This window comes from Erithacus rubecula, assembly GCF_903797595.1.
Source record: "Erithacus rubecula genome assembly, chromosome: 17".
Lineage (NCBI taxonomy): Eukaryota > Metazoa > Chordata > Aves > Passeriformes > Muscicapidae > Erithacus > Erithacus rubecula.
The window spans coordinates 2,800,985-2,823,313 of record NC_136669.1 but is presented as its reverse complement, the minus strand read 5'-3'; the positions used below and the strand labels follow the sequence as shown (position 1 = coordinate 2,823,313).

Sequence of the window (22,329 nt, the reverse complement as noted above, 5' to 3'; positions counted from 1 at the left end):
GGCTCTGTCTGACACAGAAACCTTCTCCCTGCTCAGTATTTGTGCTGATCACTCAATGACAGCAAGTTCAAAACAAAAGATTTTTAGTCCTTGAAAAGCAGCACCATGTATTTACCAGTGGCAATAATGGCAGTGTCAGTAATTTATTTTCTGGGATTTTTTTATATTTTTCACTTTGGCTTGAGATCTGTCAGTATGTTAGGGGATGGTTTTCAGCTTTTTAAGCTCATAAGAACATATTTATGTTTCTACTTCATTGCTAAAATGTTCATTTGGAGTTTTAGAAGTTCTTCTACCACGAAAATTGAAACAGGCTTTTGACACAATCAAAGCACTTAATCCCTTAGGCTTTTATAACAAAAAGAAATGTCATCAAAATTGATTTTCCAAATATTGGAGAAAACAATTTTGTAATTAAAAAAGCCTTTTTGACAAAACTATTCTGAGCTGTTCCAAACATCTCTTTTTTATTTTTTTTTTCCAAGGCTCTTTCTCACATGGAAAAGTTTATAAACAATAACAAAGCATAAATAAATACCCAGAGCACCAGCTCTTTCACAATTGTAGCTTATGAAAGGACTTTTCCAGCTCTCATGCTGGACTTTTAACAAATGTAAATCTGTGGTGCTTCCCAGCTGAGAACACACCCTGGCTCAGCAGAAAAACAGAGAGTTTTCTGCCCTGTGAATTCAGCTCCTGGAGGAAACAGAGCAACTTATCAGTGTTAATCAGGAGAGATTTCCCTGTGCACATGGGAGTCTCAGGTAAATATTCTGGAATATTTATGACATTTCAGAATAATTATGACATAAACCATCCAAAATGTCTCAACAACTCTTCAGACTCAGGTTTAATCTGGCCACAACACAGAAGTCATGGCTGTCTCTGCTGTCAGCCCCAGTTTCAGCCTCTCAAAAATCACCCTGACTTCTGTAACACATTTTCTTTTTTACATTTTTTCAAAGTCCCAGGTCATCCCTTGTTGTTCCAGAGCCACTGAGCCCTGCTGGCAGCTGGAGCTCAGAGCCACAAAGGTGAGGAATCCCTGGACACAGGATCCCTCATTTCTTGGGCTGGTAAATGAGGTTTGAGGAGTCAGGTATGAAGCATTGCTGAAGGTGAGTGCCAGCTGCCTTATTACTGCTCCCTTTTTGTTTTGTTTTGGTTTTTTTTAGCATTACTAGCAGTAAAAATAAAAATATAACTGGGTAAGGTGTTTCCAGTTTCCAAACGTTGGAGATAATAACTCAGCCTTAAGGCTCTTAGTCAAATAAACATTGTTAACCTGCCTGTACACACAGGAAAAGCTGCAGAGAGGATGATTCACCTCCTTTCACTGAGAAATCCCAACTCCTGATCTGGTTTTCTATAACCTTACCCAGAAACAGGGAAGTGAAAGGGAATATTTTAAGGACACTTAAGCTTGTAGACACTAAACTACATGATAAGCACATAGGGAGTCAGACAGGCTTTTCCATTCTTAACAAATTGACTTTTTTTGCTCATTTGGACCTTTCACCTCCCAGTCACAGGAAATGTTGCTCAGAAGCTGAAATTACCTGGATCAGGGTGAAAATGCTCCACATTTGACTCTGTTGTGAGCTTCACTCCTTTAAAATTCAAACAAAGCAAAAAAAGTTACCTAAAGCACTTTTTAATTTTCTTTTCAATGCTGCTACAGAGACAGGCAGTTACACCAAGTTCAGCTTCACTCCTGACAAGAAAACTGCTGCAGCAAGAATCTAACTCATCAGCTCCCAAATGTAGGGGTGGGGGGAAATGCTAAAAATCAGAAAATCAGGTCAGGAGGGATTTGAGACTTTTTTTCTTTCTCTTCCTACAGGGAATCTAAGAAACCTGCACAGAAAAACACCTTCTCTAGGATTATATCAACTCAGCAAAACTGCCTGAGACCACAGAACTTTTTTTGCTGATTGCTCCATAAAAGCATCACTTCTCCTGAGTTCCCAAAGGTAATCAGTAAACAGAATAGTGATTTTTAAATATATTTTTCTGCTTGGCTGCTGAACCACATGCACTCTCTCTGCTTAAAGTCTTCCTGGAGACTTGCACATTTGCAGAGCTCTTCCCCAAGTGGCTGCTCAGAGTGATGGGCAGCCTGGCGAAAAATATCCACCTGCTCCTCAGCAATTCCTTGAGAACTGCTGCTCCTCCTCCTCACCAGTCAATATTCAGACCCTCAGCTGACATAAGGGAGCACTGGAATCAATTACAGAGTTGTACAAATTTATGAGAGTTGAAGATGTTTTTCTCACTTATATATTTCTTGAGATTTTTGGGATAGGACTTCTTGGTCTTTAAACTCTAATCCAAATTAAGGCTGGTCATTAAGGAAAGGTACAAACTGTCACACAACACTCTCTTCTGAAAACATAGAATCCCTTATATATCACTTAAAACAGGCAGCATTTTTCACAGAGGTGAAAAACTGGAACACAGACATAGTTGACAAAAGTGTTTTGCAGTGAGATAATAGGAGGCAAAACTGCAATTCTGGGCACCTAAATATCTCAAACACAAACAAGACAACACATCCAGACACAAATTAATAATGTAACAGACATCAGTCAATGAATGAGAATCATTAAATATTTATTTTATGGTGCTGCAAGTGCTAGTGACCAGTTAAAATTGTAACTCTGAAACACAGGTGACACCAGAACGGTGTTGGTCAAAACAAGTCACATTTTAGCCTGTGAGTGCTTTACCTTGAGGTCACAGAACACAAAGTGTACTTTTAATTACCCATTAAATTTGCAACACTACTGCTTCTCATTCAATGTCTGTGTTTCTGTTTTCTGAGCTGGGGCTGCAACCAGCTTGTAACATCTTGTTTGGGAATAGCCTCGAGATGCTACAATGCTTTGGAGACAAGTCATTAAAAGTGGCTAAAAAGTGCTAATCAGGACTTTAGATTATTTCAGAACAGTCTCTCCTGATGGGAGATTGATCTGTGATAAAAAACCAAAAGCCTGGCACTGTATGTATTTACATCTGAGCCAGCTTGATTTGGACACACAACCTGGAATTCAGTTTAACACTTCCACAGTAAGAATACAAATCCCTAAAGGAAGATTTTTGAAAGAGCTGGCTGCTTTCTGCTCACCAGTGCATCAACAAAAAGCAGCCACCATAAAACTCCCATGATCTGCCTGGAGCATCCCATACTCTGCTTTCAACACCCAGGAGATTTTTCAGCTTTTGTCAGGTATCTGCCATGCAGAATGTGATGTAAATCATGTAAATCTTGTGAAAATTAGTTACAGCTATGCCCTACATTTGAGGGAAATATTTAATCTCCCAGATTTCACCTCTGACTGCAGGTGTAAGTCCACTTCACCTCTGGGAGGCATTTCTAAGCTAAATTCTTGTATCCATCTTCACCTTAGGTATATTCCCATAAATCTGAGTGACAGTAATCTGACTACACCATCGAGGTTCAGTCCCTCTGCAAGGAATGATTCATGGAGCACTTCCCTCTTCTCACTGAATTTCTTAAGCAAGGCAGAAGTGTGCCTTGCTTATCTCCAAACTGATATATTGAAGAACCAGTGTTTTGAATTTCCACAACTAATTCACAGTTGTAAAAGTGGCTTTAGTATCCTAAAAATGGCCTTCTTACCACTCCAGAAACCTTTTGAGTGCTGTTCACTCAAAGAAGCAGAAATTTGGGATAAATGAAGGAGATAAAGGAAAAGAGGTAGAAATTTAAAAAAAAAATTAAAAAAAATTAAAAAAATAAAAAAAAGGAGAAGGCAAAAATCACCAGAGTGATCCTGATTAGAAAGATGTAGAAGCAGCAATGTTGGGGATTTCTGCTGCTGATTTTCTACCTTCCATCCTCATGGGAGACATAACCAAGGTTTTTGAGGTAGATTCCCAAAGTGAGGGACAAGTAACACCAAGTTTAAATAGCAATGATGTATTTCACTTTGATGGTAAGGATATCTTTCTAATACCAATTTTAATGAAGCCCAAAAGTGGATTATTCTTTTTTACTTTGTGTCATGCCCTATTCAGCTCTAGTTGAGGCTGCCCTGGGGCAGACCCAGACTGTGAGACCCTCAGTGTTCCCTCCTGCCCTATTATTATCTCTTGAAGAAGAAACTCAACTATAACCTCCAAATAAAGAATTTCAGCTGTAAAACACAAGTTTAGCATAAATTCTTTTGCACAGATGTTCTTTCCAGAACACCTATGCTGCATCTCTCTTCCTAGAACTCCACTGAGGGTTCCTCAGGCAAGGGGAAGACTCAAAACCATACCAGTTAATCTTTGAATAAAAAAAGTAAAAGGGAAGGTGAATGCTGGCAGAACCTTCCTTCTTGGTTCCCATTCCTATGAGTTCCTCAGAGTGAACACCTGAACACACCTTCTTTTGTGCATGTTTGTAAAATATGCACACAAATTTGTTAGTCACTGCACATGAGTTTATTTCCCAAAAGAAGTTTGCCATGAATTGCACTCAGCCAAAGAAATTCACACTGGAAAATGAATATCTGAATACTTCAATCCAGCAGCTCTCTGGCAATCTCATATTCTTCTCTGGCATTTGAATATGAATCATTTCGGTGTTGGATCAAGTACTTAATGTTCTTTTAATGCTGAGTTTCTCATCTGAATTTCACTGGGACTTATTAAACAGAAGCTTTTTCTTTTCCTATCATGATTACAGTAACTATGTATAATTATGTGCATAGGGTAAATATGCTAATTGTATAATTGCAATATTCAAGTAAATCCTGACAAGCAGAGAATGTGCTTAGGGCAGGCAGGACACATATTGATAGGTATCACACTAAAACCACTTCCCTTATTTCTCATTAATATTTAGAGATAAATATAATTTTTCTAGCATCCAGGTGACCCTTCCATTCAAAGGCTGGACAGTGATCCCTGCTGCCATGAGAATGGATGTTAAAAGGCACCTGCAGTAATTGCAGAACAGCTTTGTTCAGGGGTATCATCTGTTTGCTAGGAGCAGGACAACTCAAAGGTTAAACTGGGTTTACTCACTAAACTTCCCAAATCTAAAGAAGACTGACTGAAAATGCAGAATATTATCAATAATTACTCTGTTTTGTGGGAAGATCTGTTAGGAAAAATGAAACAAAGATTGTACTTAAGTAGTCAGAGGGAGAGAAAGGGACAGAAAATTCTCCAACTATGCTTTTTTTTTTTTTTTTTTTAAGAAAGAAAGGGACAAAGAAAGTTAAGAAAAGGTGCAAGCTTCATTTCTGCCAATGAATTGATTACTTGATTGCAATGTTAATTTCTTCACATCCTTTATTTCTCTTGCTGCCTCTGCACTTGGATTGGCATCTGTCATGGTGCATTTGAATAGTCTGGGGTGCTGTAGTCACTTGGGTGTCCCAGTGCTGTCAGGAGTTTGGTTCACAGCATTAAAATCAAAAGCTGGGATTTGTTTCCAAGGTAGGCACAACCTTCAGGGAGGCAGGGTGGGTGGGAAGAGAAGAGAGGGAAAAGGGATTTATGTTATTCACTAAAAAAATGAGAGAATTCGGCTGGGATAAGGTTCCCATTGATTAAATAAATAAATAGATAAATAAGTAAATCCCAAGGCATTAGAAAAGAACAAATGGAAATGATGCTGTCAACAACTGTGGTACTACTGGGAGCTGTCAGAACACTATTCAAAAAGGAAAAACATCCAGGATGCAGCACAGTATTAAAATAATGCTGATGCCCATGAAAACATTTATTTACGAGGCAGAGGGAGACAGATTGAGACAAAATGCAGCTTAGCATCCTGCCCTGCCATTAGCACAGTGGAGTTGTGTCAATCCTGACACCAGCCAGGGTGACTGGGGTTGATCTCAGTGGGATTCCTGTCCCTGGTCCTTAGGGCAGGCAGCTCAGCCAGGTTCTGCCTGCAGAGCAGGTCACAGCTCACCCTCTGTGCCTGGGGTGAGCAGCAGCATCTGTGGCAGCTCTGACTCTCCACACTGATGACATGCAAAAATCTTTGCAGCTCCCTAAGGAGAGCCATAATTCTGCTCAAAGGAAGGTCAAGAAGAGGTCTGTGAAGGGTTGGCTTTGCACAACAAAGGTGCAGCAGTGTACAGCACCTGAAGGATGGGACACTACCTGGTCACTGATGGCTTTTTGTCTTGAGGCACTCAGCTTTGAGCATCCTTGCTAGACCACTGAAATAAGTTCTCAGCATCTCTGTGACTCAAACCAAAGCCATCCTGAGCTCTCAGACCAGGGGCTCCTGCTGTCACCCAGCTGTGGGTACAGATCCCCTAATTAGTGCAGCTGCACTCTACCCCTGCTCCACAAAAACCTGAATCCACCCTTAAATTACTGCTTACATTGGGTCACACAGAAATGAACTTTTATGCTCTTCCAATTTCCCAGAGACCTGAAGTAGCACACATAAGAAATAAGTCCTCCTGGGATCCAAGCCAAATTCTCTTATTGGAAACACTCACTGTGTATTAAAGCACAGATCCTTGTGTGACTGGCCCATTTTCAGAACATTTGGCTCACAAAGGCCCCAGCAGACAGCAGAGAGTGAAATTGCCTGATGACCTCTTCTGCTGACAGCCCCTGTTGCTCATCTCAAACTCTGCTGATACACACACAGCACATTTCTTTTAAATATTTTATCCACTCAGTGATGGTGGGTGAAGGAAAGGACTAACAAGAAATGACAAGTGAAACAGTTACATTTCCGGATCTGACAACACTCTTTATTTTTAATTTTACCAGGGTTGGGGATAGACATTAAAGAACAACTTTGACAAGAGATGAAATAAGTGAGTTTAGGAGTTAAATTACATTATACCCAGCCTGATCTGCAAGTTCATTTGGAAACAGAAGTAAATAAAAGAAAACAGGCCATGAAATCTGGTGTTTCCTTGCATTGCCCCAAATGCTCTTTTTTTCTGTGTGCATTTTCTCTTGTAAAAATGCACTCATTTTTCCTAGTGAAGCCTGATCCAGCCATAAGGAAACATACTATGATAATGATAGGACAAGGTCTCTAACTAGATTAAATAAGATAAAGGGAAATTTTCCAGTATTTCTAAAAACAGTTTTGTACTCAGTATCTGAACCACCCAAGTGCAGCTATTTGGGAACAGTCTGATGGATGTTCCTATGGAAAATAATTGTAAAATATTAATAGCATATTCACATTAATCCTGTATTTTACTTGTAATATTTCTCACCTCTATTATTTCTTTAGACCTTTATCCTAGAAAGACTTAAATACCTGAATAACAAACAAAAGGGGAGGCAGTGGGGAGGAGTGAGAAAGATTAAGGGACACAGAATGGACAGAAGATTTATCTTCCAGGAATAAATTGTGAGAGATCTTTCAAGTTCCCATGGCTAAAAAGCAAGTTTCTCATCACAATGTGTCCATGTTAATTGAGTGTTTTTAATTTCTGCTTGTGCAAGTTCAGCATCACAAATATCCAGGTGACACTGAGCACCCTCCCACAGCTCCCTCTCAAGGAGCCTGGCCAAAGCTGCTGAGTGACAAATGATTGTTATGTTTTAAACTATGTTTGGAAACCTGATTTCACTGTGCTTTAGAATAAGTATGTTAGAAAAATAAATTAAATAATTGCAATTTCTTACATTGCCAGTGGGTTTGGGCTGCCTGTGGGGCTGCAGGGGTACAGGTGAAGTGTCACTTCCAGATTTTTTTTCTCCTTGTAAGCAACTTTTTCATAAAGGCACAGAGATGCTTGTGCTTTGCAGATGTTTTAAATCTGAGATTCTTATACTAAAATTTATTCCTTGAAATCAACTGGGTGCCAGAGGCCTGAGCAGTGCTCAGTAAGAATGTCAGTCTGATGGAATTACACAGAATTCTGTCAGTCTGACAGAGTTACAGCCTGTGGGAAGCAGCTCTGGTACAAACAACCCCCTGGCACACAAGCAGCCAGAGCCTGCTGAGCTACAACAGCTTAACAACAACCAAAAATACTGAAAAAGAAAAAGGAGCAGGCTAAAAGAGATTTCTGGACTGTGCAGTCAGGCCATTAATGCAACAAGAACCCTTGAGCAGCTCCAGTCCCCAGCCCAGCAATGCAGCCCCTTCTCCCACCACTGTCCCCCACAAAGAGGCAAAATTACGATTATAAATCCATCCTATAAAAAGCAGGTGTGACATGATCACCAATTAAGGCAATGCTTCCTCAGTGGTCATGCTGAGAACAAACTTCTGCTACCTCCAGTGAAGCTGAAAGCTCCCTAACGACCTGACAGAGCAAACCATTAGCAGCATTTCACCCCGGTCTTAAAATATTTTCATTGCAAATGACTCTCCCATTAGATGAATGCCCCTCGCAGAAAGTAATTACCCTTTCTTTGAACCTGCATTTCACAAATTTGAAACAATGAAAAAAAAAAGGTGACAGAGAAGAATAAGCACATACTTTTTATGACTTCTCCCCCTTTCCCTCTGCATCAATAATGGAGAGAGCAGCCGGGATTTTCAGAAGGAGAGTTCAAGGGGACTGCAAAAGATGTCATGACCAAGAGGGAGCTGTCACCAGCCCTTCCTGTGACATATGTGAGCTGACAGGACAGTCCAAGTGAGCTGCCAGGACACTTGCTGGAGCTCTGAGGGCTCAAACTAACATCGACTTGTAACTCTGCATCAGCAAATTTTTTTTTTTTTTTTTTTTCCTCTGTGTGCATCTGCTGAGAAATACTGGCTAAAATTACAGGGTACTCTTTCTGTATGTACATACATGTGTGTGTGTATGCCTTAGCACATAGATATTTAAAATAAAAAGGAAACAAATGGAACTGTAAATTAATAACTCTATGTTAATTCCTTTTTTAAAATAATTTTTTTGATCATTCACATCGGGTTTGACTCAAAACAGCAAACCCATCTGACTGAACAAGATATATCCAGATGCTAATATCAGGACAATACAAGACCATGCTATTAGAAAAGAAGAAAAGACAATTTTCTACACTAAGAAGTCAATATATCTCTTCTGTGAAAGAAATAAAGTGTGTATCTGTCTGTGTATAGGATTTTTCTAGGCTTGGGAGAAAGCTATTACAGAGGATGAATCAAAAACAAAGCAACATTTATTGGTGCTTTCTTTAAGGAGAGAGAAGAGAGAATAAAATTTGCTCTATCATAAAATATTTACATGGGTTTTTCTGTAAATCACAGTCGAGAGAAAATAACAGGACAGAAAAGGGAGATGATGTTCAAACAAAGATTCTGAAAGTGATTTTCTTCAGTGAAGTTAGAAAGAAATAAAAAGAGTGAAACTGCACAGGCCATTTGAGAGTGCTTGCTGCCATGCATGTCAACGAGCATCCCTGCACACCCAGCTGGAATTGCAGCTGAAATCAGGCACCTCCAGAGATCCAGCCCAGCTTCCAGAGCCCTGAACACCCCCTGGCCCCCAGGACACAGCCCTGGGCTGGACCTTGTGCAGGGGAGCTCCAAAAAAAACAGAAAAACCCATATAATTTTACATGGAAAACTCCACAACATTTTCTGCCGAGCCACTTCTAGCAGATTATTGTCCACCCCAACTCTAAATTCTGCTCAGAGCTGCTAATTTCAGGAAGAAAAAGAAAAGATGTCACGTATCTGATATAATTCACATATTGCACTGCAAAAAAAGTGTCTTCAAAGAGCAGATTTGGGCAAAGAAAATCCTGCAGAGATTTGATGAGAAGCTTTTATACTTAAGTGATGGCTTTTGTGTTGTATACTAGGAGCAGGAAATAGCATTTCAGACAAAAAAAACAGTGATCTGTTTTTCCAGAGAATGAAACATCTGAATATAACTAAGATGATTTTCAGCACAAAAAGCAGAGTGGATCACTGACATCTCCCCTCTGCAGGTAACATGAACAGAATGCTGCCAGCTCACCACCAATTTCAGTTTGCAGTTTGTGATGGATATTTTCTCTTTCTTGGCCCTCAAGTCTGGTTTCCAGCACTGTCATAAGGTGACAGGACTTTGTAGGGGACAGTCAAAGATGGAGATAATGGCCAACACAAGGACTAGAGCACTTTTTGTAGTGATGAGCATCTTCCAAGACTTGCACTTAATTAGAGCTGGAGTGTGTCTCTGGGAATGTGCCTGTGTTCTCTCCTCTCTATTATCTGTCACATCACATTTCTGCTCAACATAATGCAGCAAACCTTGGGAGTGATTTGTGGAATATATTAACATAGTTTAACACAGTGTGCATAAGCTTTACATGCCAGTGCTGTAAGAGAAGGTGATAGGTCAGAATAAAATGGATGATTCAAAAAAAAAAAAAGTTGATTAATTTTTGTGGCACTCTCTGAGAAGGATCTATTGGAACAGAAGACTCTACTCACTGCTTGTGAATATCTTAATTACCCAGAGTGAAAGAATAATGCTGGGGCTGTGATCCTCCCTGCTCAACTATGCATTTTTCCTACAAACTGAGGGGACACTCAGTGATTTCTGTAATGTGGGGCTGCACTTCAGCACCACCCTACACACCCTTGCTGGCTCCTCCAAATCAGCTGCCTCATCTTCCTTTGTTCCAATCACCCAAAAATCAAAGCTCAGCATGTTCTGAGGTGTTTTTCTCTTGAAGGATGGGATTATGTGTTAGAATAAATCTTTTTTTTTCTTTGACTGGCCCCTAAGGAGAGGCACAGTGACTTTCACTTGAGCATGTCAAGGCTGAACAATCTCCAGATATCTGTAGAGGACAAGACACTCTATGAGACTCAGTGGGGCTGAGGGGATTTTTTTTTCAGCTATTGCTGAAAATTTTCATCCAGTATTATCTGCCTGGGGAAGGGACAGCACTGCCAAAACCCCCAGGCCATGCTGGGATCTCCTGCTGCAATAAGAACAGTAACCCATAAAGGTAAACAGCAATTTATCCTGAATCTCAGTCTCTCTCAGCTGCCTGCTCATTATTCTGAATAAATCACCAGCCAGGCACCCCCTGAGCATCCATCAGGACATTGCTGCCACTCTCCCACTGGGCTGCTTCTTTCTGGTGGAACTAATTGACCTCTGACCCCTTTGTTGCTTTAGTGCCACCAATTTATCACCAGTTTATTCATCAACATCTGGTGGTCGGAAAATTGTATTTTACATTATTATCTCTCAAATGGATAGCTAATGCTGCTTAATGGGGCAGTTATATGTTATTATAGATTCATTTTTTCTCATTTTGCTAATGAATGGAGAATCTTCATAAAATAAATATTTGCCAATTGGCTTAATATCAGAGCTGCTAATTAAAACCAGAAAAATGTTCTATATATGGAGAGCTGGATGGTGGCAGCATGTGAGTTTAAAGAAGTATCATTTCAGCCACACTGTACTTGCACAGAGGCCAAATTGGCAATCAAGTGATCAGTATGAGGAAGGTTGAGCTGTATTTACATATTGTCTCAGTAAAATCCTACTGATTTATTTCTCTGGTGCCAGACACAGTACGAGCATAGCTTAAATTGGCTTCTTTCCTGGTTTTTACAAAAGAAATGGGAAGAAAAAAAAAAAAGAAAAATATGGAAATAAACAAATCTTGGACACAGTCCTAAAATATCTGATTCCCTTCAGCAGCTGACATAACTGCATTTGACCAAGGGGATGGGCAGAGGTGATGTGAGCTGGCATGCAGAATTCATGAAACATCCCTGCACAAACATGTGAATTGGAGTGAGCACAGTGGAATCTGGCACAGCCCAGCACTGGAGGGAGGGCAGGCTGCACTTCAGTGTGCACAGCCTGGGGCTCAGCTGCTGCCCCACATCTGGGACTGCTCAAGTCAGGAAACAGAGATAAAGTTATTATTTTGCTGTGTACAAAACATGCACACACTTATTACTGTGGGATTCTTTCCTACCCCAGTACCTACAGCTGGCAGTAGTTAATGCACACACACTGCAGCTTTTGTCAGGTCAAGATCCTACACAGGGCTTAAAAAATCATCTTTACAAACAAAACTGGTGAGAGCCACTGTGCAGATGTGCAGGTGCATTTTGTTTGCAGGGCTGGGATTCACCTGCACTTACAAATAACTGAGTGCTGCCCTGGAATAAACACGACTTTTCACAAGCCTGGTTCACACAGGAACTCAAGTGGGGTTTGGTGTGAATGTGAGTGAAATTTAACCTGCATTTCTCACACATTCCTTCTATGAAAAGGTGCACAAAGATCATTTTTTACCCCTTCATGTGATGTCTAACAAGAAGCTGTAATTTCAGTTTAAGACTTCATCATTTAGCATAGCTCAGTCATGCCATGCTTTCAGCACAATCCACATCATTCTTGAGGCAAAGCAGTAAAGGCATAACAAACACAAATTATTGTAATGCTGCTATCAAAATGTGAAAATCTCTATTTTTTCCAAAACCAAATAGAACATACTCTAATCTAAAGCTACTGAAGCACACAGCCAGCTCTAACATATCCATTGGCTTCATGGACCATTAAATAGCACAAATGGCACTGTGAATTATTTCTGAAAACATCAATACATTTCTAATACCCTGGGCACAATTCTCCCAATCTTTGGGTGCACATTCCCTGAGCCAGGTCACAGCTCAGCTCCCCAACACCCTCTTTTTCCATTTCACTTAGTAGATGCAAGTCACTGGAGCAGACACTGCCCACACAACCCAAAAAATGCAATTTTACTGCTACACTTTCAAAATACTACCAAGGGTGCTGAAACCACCGAGTGAGCCCTCTTTAGAAATGTATATAGTGAAAAGTAAACACCAAAGCCCAGGAAGTCATTATAAAAGTGCTTGGGTTTATTTATTTTGAGAGCACTAATGCATTCTTGAGTGAAGAAAATAAACCCAAGAAAATAAAGAAATAAGAGGGGGAATAGAAGTTGTGTCAGGCACGTTTACATGGTTTTCTCTGCCACTTGTTTCTAGATCTGTTGGCACACAGATGATGGAAGTGCAGAAGAATTAGTGCTTCAGTAATACAGTTTATTTGAACCTAAGAGCCATGAATCCATCATTTTTAAGAAGTTAAAAAAACCAAAAAAAACCCCTCAGATATGTTCCAGGTTTAATATTTCACATAAAGGGTAACTTCTCTTGAATTTTGTGGTGGTTCAGAAACACCTGGCTGCAATTTTTTACTGAGTTTGGAATTTGTAATGAATTCTCACATGAGACTTTTGTTGCAAACTTACTGAGAAGCAGCTGTCAAACTGCAAAGTGAATCTCCATGCTGCCTCTTTCCCAGTGTAAAATTACTTGGATTTTGCCTAATTTGGCAGAAAAAAACCCCAACAAAACAAAGAAACCAGATCAGCAATATGTACTGAAACACACAACCCTTTAGCCAGGAGAGATCTTTGCTTTATGGATATATAAAATACATGTTCTTGCAACAAGCTTGGAGCTTATTTATTGTTCCCAAGTGGCTACTGAAAACTCTTTAAATGTTGTTTGATGGAGCAGTGATTCTTGTCTGCCTTCCTGGTGTAAACTGAATATATCTAAGAGCAGAATATATTGGCAATAAAAATGGGGTTTTTTCTGGTTTTTTTTTTCTTGGTTGGTTGTGGTTTTTTGGGGTTTTTTTGTTTTTTGAGATCTATCAAAATAAAATATACTTGGGAGGCTTTGAAGTTAATTTTTTTAAAAAAATCCTTTGGATATTGCCTTTCATTTCTAAGAGCACAACTTAAATTCAATCTGAGGGTTTGCATGAGACATCTCAGGTGCTCTCTGTTCCAAATTCACTTGATTAATGTTGCCTTAAAAGATTTGCTGAAGAATCAGGCAAATGTAATTAGAGGAGAGGTAGCCCATACTATACATAGATCATCAAAGGATAAGTAAAGAACCTTATTTATTTTCAGAGGAGATAGGGAATCTCCATACAATTGTAATAATCTCAGCAGATTAAAAGAAAAAATTACATGTTCATGGGCTGGTTTCTGCAAAACAGGGATCCTGCAGCACACAGGGTTATCCCTAAATCCTGAATCCCTGTGTGGGTGAAATCCTGAAAGTTTCTGCACCAGACTAGAGCTGAATTTTGTCCACTAACTGCTAGAGGTGATTCAGCTAAATCATAGAGATTTTATGCAAGTGTTAACTAGCTCTGGAACCACTGCTCTTGGAGCTGCAGATGCATATATAAACACCAGAATGACTCAGAGCCAATAAGAGTACTTTTGTATTGAAATGCAAATTTTTAAGGTCCTTTTTTTTTGTATAAATCTGCCAAAATCCACTTCTCCATTGAACATGAAGCAGTGGTTTATGCAGTTGGAAACAGGCCATCATATCCCCTCTGAGGTTGGTAATTAATGTTAAACATGTGGTTAGAAAAACAGAAGCCTGTAAGACCACAACCAGTAATAGAATAAACATCTTTTCAACACAAAGATGAAAACAGCACTTTGAAGGGACACAAATGGCCTCATTACTGCACAAGCATACCTCCATACTTCATGACTTTTTCTGTCCCAACTATAAAGAGCTCAGAGGTGAAGAAAATCAATAAGGTTCACTAAAGCAGTGTGACAATATTGAAATGATTCAAGGGGGTTAAATCCCTGAGTGAGCTGCAGGCAGAGTGGGGTGCAGGCTGCTCAGATCACAGCTCTTCCTGCACAGAACACCACAATTCCCTCTTCTCCCACATGCTTCCTTTGGGACATTGTGAACTAAACACAAGAGCAGAGTTCTGAGGGTACTTTTGTGCCTGCTGTACTTTGCTGAGACAGTGGGTGTGAGGCATTTCTAATCTTATTGCACAAACTGCTCCTACAGTTCATACTGAGAGACAAGTGCTTCCAAAAGGTGATCATCCCTCCTGCCTTCAGACAGAAGGGTTTCTTTGGGTTTTTTTTTTTTTCTCACAGCAAACATTTCAGCCAAACAACTTGACATGTCAGATAGCTACAGGCAAATCCCAGCCCAGCTGTAAAAACCACCACGAGCCTCAGAGCACCAGTGTAATGACAAACACCTCAAATGTCACAAGGCTACAGAAAGAGACTGTAGGGCAGAGATTTGTGATAGAAGGAGATGTTTGCAGCAGTGAAAGCTGAACATCTCACCTGCTGTTTGTCACAAAGGGGCTGCTCAGCCCTGGTGCTGTCAGGAAAATCTGCAGTCAGGTTATCAGCACGGGCCAGTGAGGTGGAAAAGGAGTGGCATGTCCCAGTGGCACAGGCACAGCAAACCTCTCTGTCTGGGGTGTGCAGGACCAGCACCACACCTCCTCTGCCCAAATACAGATGTTCCCTGGCCTCTTTCACTGGGGATTTGAACTCTTACAAGGAATTACAACTCTGACCTTTCTGTCAGACAAGGTCTGTCCTTGCTAGGCAAGCCCAGGCAGATTCATACTCTGGCATCACCTTCAACTGCAGAGCAGTTAGCAATTGCTCCTTACATGTTTTGCACTGATCCAAGAACTCCAAGAGAAATGGTTTTTTCATTTGTTTTCACATCACTGACCTTTGCAGTGACAATTCAGCAACCCACAGAGCTGCCCATCCGTGCAGTCCTGGCTGGAAAAAGGTTGGCTGGAGTTTCACAAGAGTGGAAGGGTGCTTTTGTCTCTCCACTTGAACTCAGGTTTGAGGAGGGTGCCTTTAAAAGAGATGTGACAAAACAGAAGCCAGAGAGACTGAAAGCCACCCCATTCCCACTGCAGCCTTCCAAATTTCTTCAGGATTTAGATCCATGCCTAATTAGAGATGTAAACAGCAAAAGTTAAAGACCCAAGGGCACTCAGCACTGTGTTCATTCCAAGGACTCTCTTGCAGCCTGGCAGCCAGGGTCACCCCATCCCCAGACAATTCTCCTCCCTCTTTTCCAGCCTTTAAATCCTCCATCCAAAATTTAGTGAGTTACTGCCCATCTACTGCAGCTCAGGGGCTGGCTGCTCTGTAGGGAAAGAGAGACATCCTCAAGTGGAAGGAACTGAGCTCAAACATCAGCTCTAAGTGCCACTGTCCCTGCTGATTTGGCTCTAAGGAAAGCAGGGCCAGGTTAACATGGAGGGGAAACAACTTTCAGTAACTTGATAATCAAAATCAGCAACTTTGCAAACACATGGCAGAGTCCAGCTAAGCACTTGCTTTAATAAAAATTGATACCAACACCTACAAAATTCATTTTTCCCCCATCTCTTAGCCCATCATTGTCCACAAAGCCTTAATATTGTTGTGACATCACAAGAAAAGCAGGGATGTGGTTTAGATCATGCAGCAGAGAAAACAACTCTCTTTTCCTCCTCCAGTGGCTCTGACCAGCACAGGAAACAGGGAACCTTGAGGAGGAGGAGGGAGGGAGGAAGAAATGAGAGCAGCAAACAGCTCAGACCTGGGCTAAGCAGGACACACAACTGCAGCATCACTTCAGAACATCACCTGGGTTTGGGTTACAAAGGCACTTAGGTATCCAAAAGTACAACTTGGCTGCTAAATTTAATTTTCCAAAGAAAATTAAGTGGATTAGGGGTTAGATTTTTTTAAGGGATTTAATTTCCTGCAGGGACAGAGGAGTACCCAGTGGGAGAGTATTACAACTCAATTAGGATTAGAACAAAGAGCTTATGTTTGTTTTCCCCATTCACACAATTTATAAGGGGTTGAAGGAATTTTGTACAAATAATCAAATTATAGCAAACCTAAAAACACTTGGTTTCTTCTGATAGAGATCAGCTGTATGAAGCTCCAGGGCAAACAAAATTTCAGAATGTGATCACTACAAACAAACAAAAATTTCAGGAAGTTCTGCTTCAACAATTACCCTAACCCTGGGGGTTTTATATAAAATATTGGTATTTCACTCAAGGTATTTACCCCTCAAAATCTAAAAATAACCCAATACTGGCAATTTCTTTCCTTTGTTCTTATTGTAAATATGTCAAAGGAACCTTAGCTTTTGGCCCTTTTTTGCCCTCCCTAGTGGGAAATATCTCACTGCTTTCTTCAATGAAAACCACCTCTTGGTTCTCCAATCCTCATTACACTCTGAAACAAAACCTGTGCTGAAATCCACTGCTCCATGTATTATCTCATCTGATTTTGGAAGGAAGTGTAACAAGCATAATCCTGCCATTTTTCCTGAAATCCTAAATTCTCCATATTTGTGAATAATTGCCAGAAATAAATTCTCTGTGTGACTCCAATTTTGTCTTTACCTCTTTTCACATCCTCTACAGAAAACATCCACCTACATGAAAATGCAATATTTACCAAAGTTGGTTCCCATGTCACAGGTTTTAATTACAGAGACTGAGACAATCTTTTACAGAAAGTAGAATTCAGAATCAGGTATTAAGATCTCTCACAGTTCCCTGGTACCTCTGTCTAAAACAGTGTAACCCTTTATTTCCTGATGGTATTCAAGGACTTTGCCCCATGGCTGTTTAGAAACTCCAGTCTGGTTAAAGACTTTCATTACCCTGGTTTTTTACACATGCTCCTTAAAAGCTGAGAAGCAACAGCATAACTTTGAGAATTCCATTTTCACCGTGAAATGGTGTAAAATTCCTCCCCTGAGGTTAGTGTGTTATCTCACAGAATTAAGAAAAACAATAAATTGAAAGTAAAAAAATAAAAGAAAAGGGGAAAGGTGTAAGAAACAGGTAGAAAGGCACTGAAGCTGTAGGAGTTCTGACAAATCATCTTGGCACATAGTCCCAGTGGTGATGAGAAATTGTTCTGTGTGTTTCATTTGTTTTTTTTTTACGTGGCAGAACAAGAAATGCACTTGAGGCAAAGTTGCAGAATATTGTTAAATTAGTGGGCTTATTTTACTAATACCCATGAGAATGTAGTGATGAGAGAGAATTATTTGAGTACACAGCCAGTGTAAGAGCACACAGCAGCACATGTCCCTGCCCTGCAGTCTGTCACTTGGACTCATGCTTGTGAATAAATACCCCATGGTTTAACACAATATCCTAAGGTAGTGTTTCTATGCTGGGAATTACATACATTGCTTTTTCTCACCATAGAGGATAAATCTAGTGAGCTTTATTTACAGTGCATCAAATCCAACAGACTATTCTTCATATTTTGCCCTTGGTGCATTTAGCTGTGTGGGTCTTCTACCTTGTACCCTCATGGAGACAATTAAACATGCAAAACACACTTATATTCTTTAACAGAAGCTGAACTTCAATGTCATTCATCCCCCAGGCAGTATTTGCAGCCAGCAGAAGAAACCTAATGTGCACAATTCTCTTGATAAGAAGAGTGAAAATTAGAAACATGGAGGTTTACTTAAGCAGATTCAAGTATCCCTGGAAACAGGTAACTAAAGCCAGACAAACCTTGCATGCTTCAGCTCACAGTGTGCTCATAAACCAAATTCTGGTTTTCTGTTTGCAGTGTTTGGACACTTGCCTGAAGAGCCAAGTTAGATTAATTTAAATCTCTGGATTAGAAATCCACGGGAAAGACAAGAGAAGGCTGCTGTGATGTGATCCAGGACAGAGCAGATGCAAACAGCAGCCCAGGTGTGACTCAAAGCTGCAGGTTTGCACAGCAAGTCACTCTGGCCACAGATTCCCCTCCTGCCTTTAAAGGTTCTGCAAAGGGCACTCAGGGAGAGCAGGATCTTACAATGTCATACTCAGTTTTTGTGTGTGGATGAGATGCTGTTCATGGTTTAACTTTCATAGCTAAATCCAATTTTACATGCTAGTTCAATTTTGGCATGTTTGTATTCTATGAAATTTTGATTTAGGCACATAAGAAGCCCAAAAGAGAGCAAATATACTGTGTGCTTTAATTTATTCTCATTTTGTTACCAGAGGGAGAAGAAATCTCACAGTTAGACTGTATTAATCCGTCTTCCTACAATGCCATTAGTAAAATGTCATTTTGATTTGAACCTACTGTGACCTACTTGAGGAGAAAATTCCCATGCTGCATACACTATATATCAGTGTATATACATATATATATCAGAGAACTTTTCATTAGCTGTTAAACTGCATAATGGTGTTTATACACGAGCATGGCTTAATTAGCTACATAATGAAAAGTGCTATGAAAATGCAAAAGGTTTGGAAGGGCTGAGCTGCAAGAGTAAACTGGATTTCAACATGTCTTGGGAATACTGAAGTTTGCATAATAAGGTCAAAGTCTCAGCTCCCATTGATAAATACAAGGTTTCATAAATAAATATTGTGTGTGAGGTCCTTATCAGACAGACTGGTAAATTCACTGAAGAAGACAAAGCTGATGGATTGTTCCCTGAGCAGCAGCAGAACTCTGCAGAAATGTGCTTCACATCTGCAGTTCAGCTGGCATTGCAAAAAAAAAAAAAAACAAAAAAACAACAGCTACCACCCTTCCAAGTCCCTGGGGTGGAAGAATGTTTTCACAGAAACAAGTTTTGTGTTGGAGAAGCTGCCCCAAGACACAAAATGCCAACTGTGACCAGCATGAGGGAAAACAACATCTTTTAGTCCAAACTAGCAGAATTTGGTGCTGAAGGTAAAGACCACTCCTTTATCAGAAGCTCAAGAGGACTTTAGGTTATTTCTGGAATGTAATAATTTGCAAGTTTGACAATGACCTTATGAATGTCCAGAACAGCTTTTCAAGATCCTAATGTGTAACTCAGTGAGCCCTTCTAAGTTACTTTAGAAAACAACAACAACAAAAATAAAATAAAATAGCACCCCCACACACACCAAAATAACCAAACAAATATGTACCAATAAAGGCATAACAACCCCATTTAATTCTGTTCCCCATGTATGCCAGATGCTAATTAGGAGCTGGTCCTTATCACATAAATGGGATGAGCTTTGCACTTCACCAAAACACAAAAGGCCAAATTCCAGCCCAGGGTTTTGTTCTGGCCTATCCTAATGGCTACAAAAAGCTGCACAGTTGAGATCTGGATCAGATTCAAAACTTTCCCAAAATGTATCTCTGTTCACATCCTGATTTTTGAATCCAGCTCATCTCTAATTATTATTATCACACAACGTCAGATCTCAGGTTATGCACTTTAAATTTCTCCCTATAAACAATTAATTAGCTTGCTACATCCTTTCTATAAATAGCTTGTACATATAAATCATTCTCATCTGCTCAGTCACACAAAAATCCCAGCTCTGTTTTTTGTCTTCTGATTTTCCCCAGTGGTCTGCAGCTGTCAGGCAGCCAGACACACGTGTGTGCTCCTCATATTTGGAGATAAAAATAAGATTGTGGGGCTAATTGACAAAGTTTTTTGGATCAAGTTAATGCTTGAGAAATCAGGTTTTCTCCAGAAAACGTCAGAAAGCAGCACTTCTATCAATTTAACTCCAGTGGAGAGCTGCCTCCTGCAGCAGCTGAGATGTTGTTCACTGAACAGTGTGGATTCCAGGGATGGAGGCACCATGCTATTATGGGACAGGACACATATGGCTGCCCAAATTCATTCTGATGACAGTTTAGACTCACCCTATGGGTGCTGACAGGCAAGATCAGCCCATAAGCTTCAGCTGTGCTCCCAGCAAGCCACCACTTGTCTGCAGACAGGTTCTTTGCTTCCCTGCACAAGGTTTTCAGCTCCTCCCTAGAGAAAATGTGCAGCCAGACCTGTGTCATGTCATTGCTGTGACTTGGCTTCACTTACAGATCAGCTGGATTTACACAAGGCATCCTCAGCCATCTGCTAGTGTGAGGTATATGTACAAATATATATATAATATATATAAGAATTTATCTCAATCAGAGCAATAATTGCAGCAGTCATGAATATAAAACAAAGCAAACCTCGATGTGAATCTGCCAGAGCCATCCCTCCCAGCCTGTGTGCACCCCACTGTGAAATGTGCACACTGAGCATCTTTGTCTCATGCCTGTGTTGAGACTGAGTAAGAAATATTGGTAAAGCACTTTGGAGGGTTGTCAGCCAGTGCAGCCAAGCGTTGTGCTCATTTTGAAGCTCTAATCTATACATTTTTCCCCACAATCTAGCACACAATTGGCACTGCACCCAGCCAGAGAGAAGAAACTGGGATTATTGGATATTTTCATGTTTCACTGCCTGATGCTGCTATCAGAGTGAGAACAGCAGGACACTGATTGTCCCTGGTTTGTGGCCTTGAAGTTCAGGGAGGAATCACTCTGATTACCCAGGGTGAGAAGAGCTTTCCTAAGCTTGTTGTGATTGTGCCACCCCACCAGCACAGTGAAATGCCCACAAGCACCCCAGCACCTCCAAGGTCCTCAATCCCTTCGCCCTAATTGCAGCTTTTCAGAAAAACAACCCTGAAGCCTCAGTGTGTGAGCAAACCTCTTTTTCAGCAGCCCCTTCCTGCCTGTGTGGGTGTCCAGCAGATTTTGGGGTGTCCTTGGGGCAACTCCAACTTTATCTTGTTTTGAATTTTACTGAGGACAACTGTGTAATGAAGAATTAGCATTCAGGGTTGAAAATGGAAATGAGGATGGGCTGGTTACTGGTACTGGTTTCTTAAGTGTATTTCTGTGCATCTTTTCAAGCAGCTTTCCTCTTTTCACACACTCATGTTCATCTCCCTAAGATGTTCCTGACACCTGAATTTTCCTTCTGCTTTGTCAAATTAGTTACCTTTTGACATTTTGCATTTTTTGTATTTCATGAAAGCCACCAGAGGAATAACCTCTGTGAACTAAAAGATTCTCATCATTTTGGAGATGAAAACCCACCTTCTGGTTTTCTATTTTGTATCACTCAGTAATATGAAATGCCAACTTGTTGACTCTTAGCCCCTTTTACTTCAGTTCAGTAGTTTAAAGACTCATGCAATAAAGTCACATAAAGTCTCAATTATTTTCATTTATCTTTGCTAAACTGTTTTAGTCAACAGCTGACCTTGGTTCATTTCAAGTATGATGTTATCTGGTTACATTTGCTCTTGGAAGTTGTTGCTCTTCTCTCAGCCATGCTTTGACCAATGCTAATCTACTCTGTTTTTCATTTTCTAGGCATCCCACAGAGCTCAGAACATTACTGATATTCAGATTCATCTGTTCTAATTTGAGTTTCTCCAAACTATGACTGCAGAGAAAGGCAACTTTATTGTAGAAAAACATTAATTGGAAGTAGGAAAGTACTACTTTGTTAGATTGTATTAAGAATTCCTGTCCTTCCCTCCTCAAAACCAAGTTGAGCTATTCCCTGTGTTGGATTATATTCCCCTAACTAAAACCTGGACATTTCTTAGCCTTACCAACAGCACAAAACCCAAGCAGTGACAGAAAACATACAATATACATATACAATATATGGGAAAAAAAATAATTTTTGTTTGTTTTTTAAAATTCCATTAGACCTCCAAGAGAGAGGAAAGAGAAGGGGGGGGGGGG

The 22,329-nt window shown here is 40.3% G+C and overlaps 1 long non-coding RNA gene across 1 annotated transcript in view; it reads right to left on the bottom strand.

Moving 5' to 3' along the window:
* Positions 1-597: 597 nt before the first annotated feature.
* LOC306809159 overlaps positions 598-22,329 on the bottom strand; it is a 103,861-nt gene continuing 82,129 nt past the window's right edge. The window contains exons 3-4 of the long non-coding RNA XR_013776180.1: positions 1,560-1,610; positions 598-696 (exon numbers count right to left, since the gene is read on the bottom strand). This is a non-coding gene — a long non-coding RNA (uncharacterized lncRNA). The remainder of the gene's footprint in view (positions 697-1,559; positions 1,611-22,329) is intronic.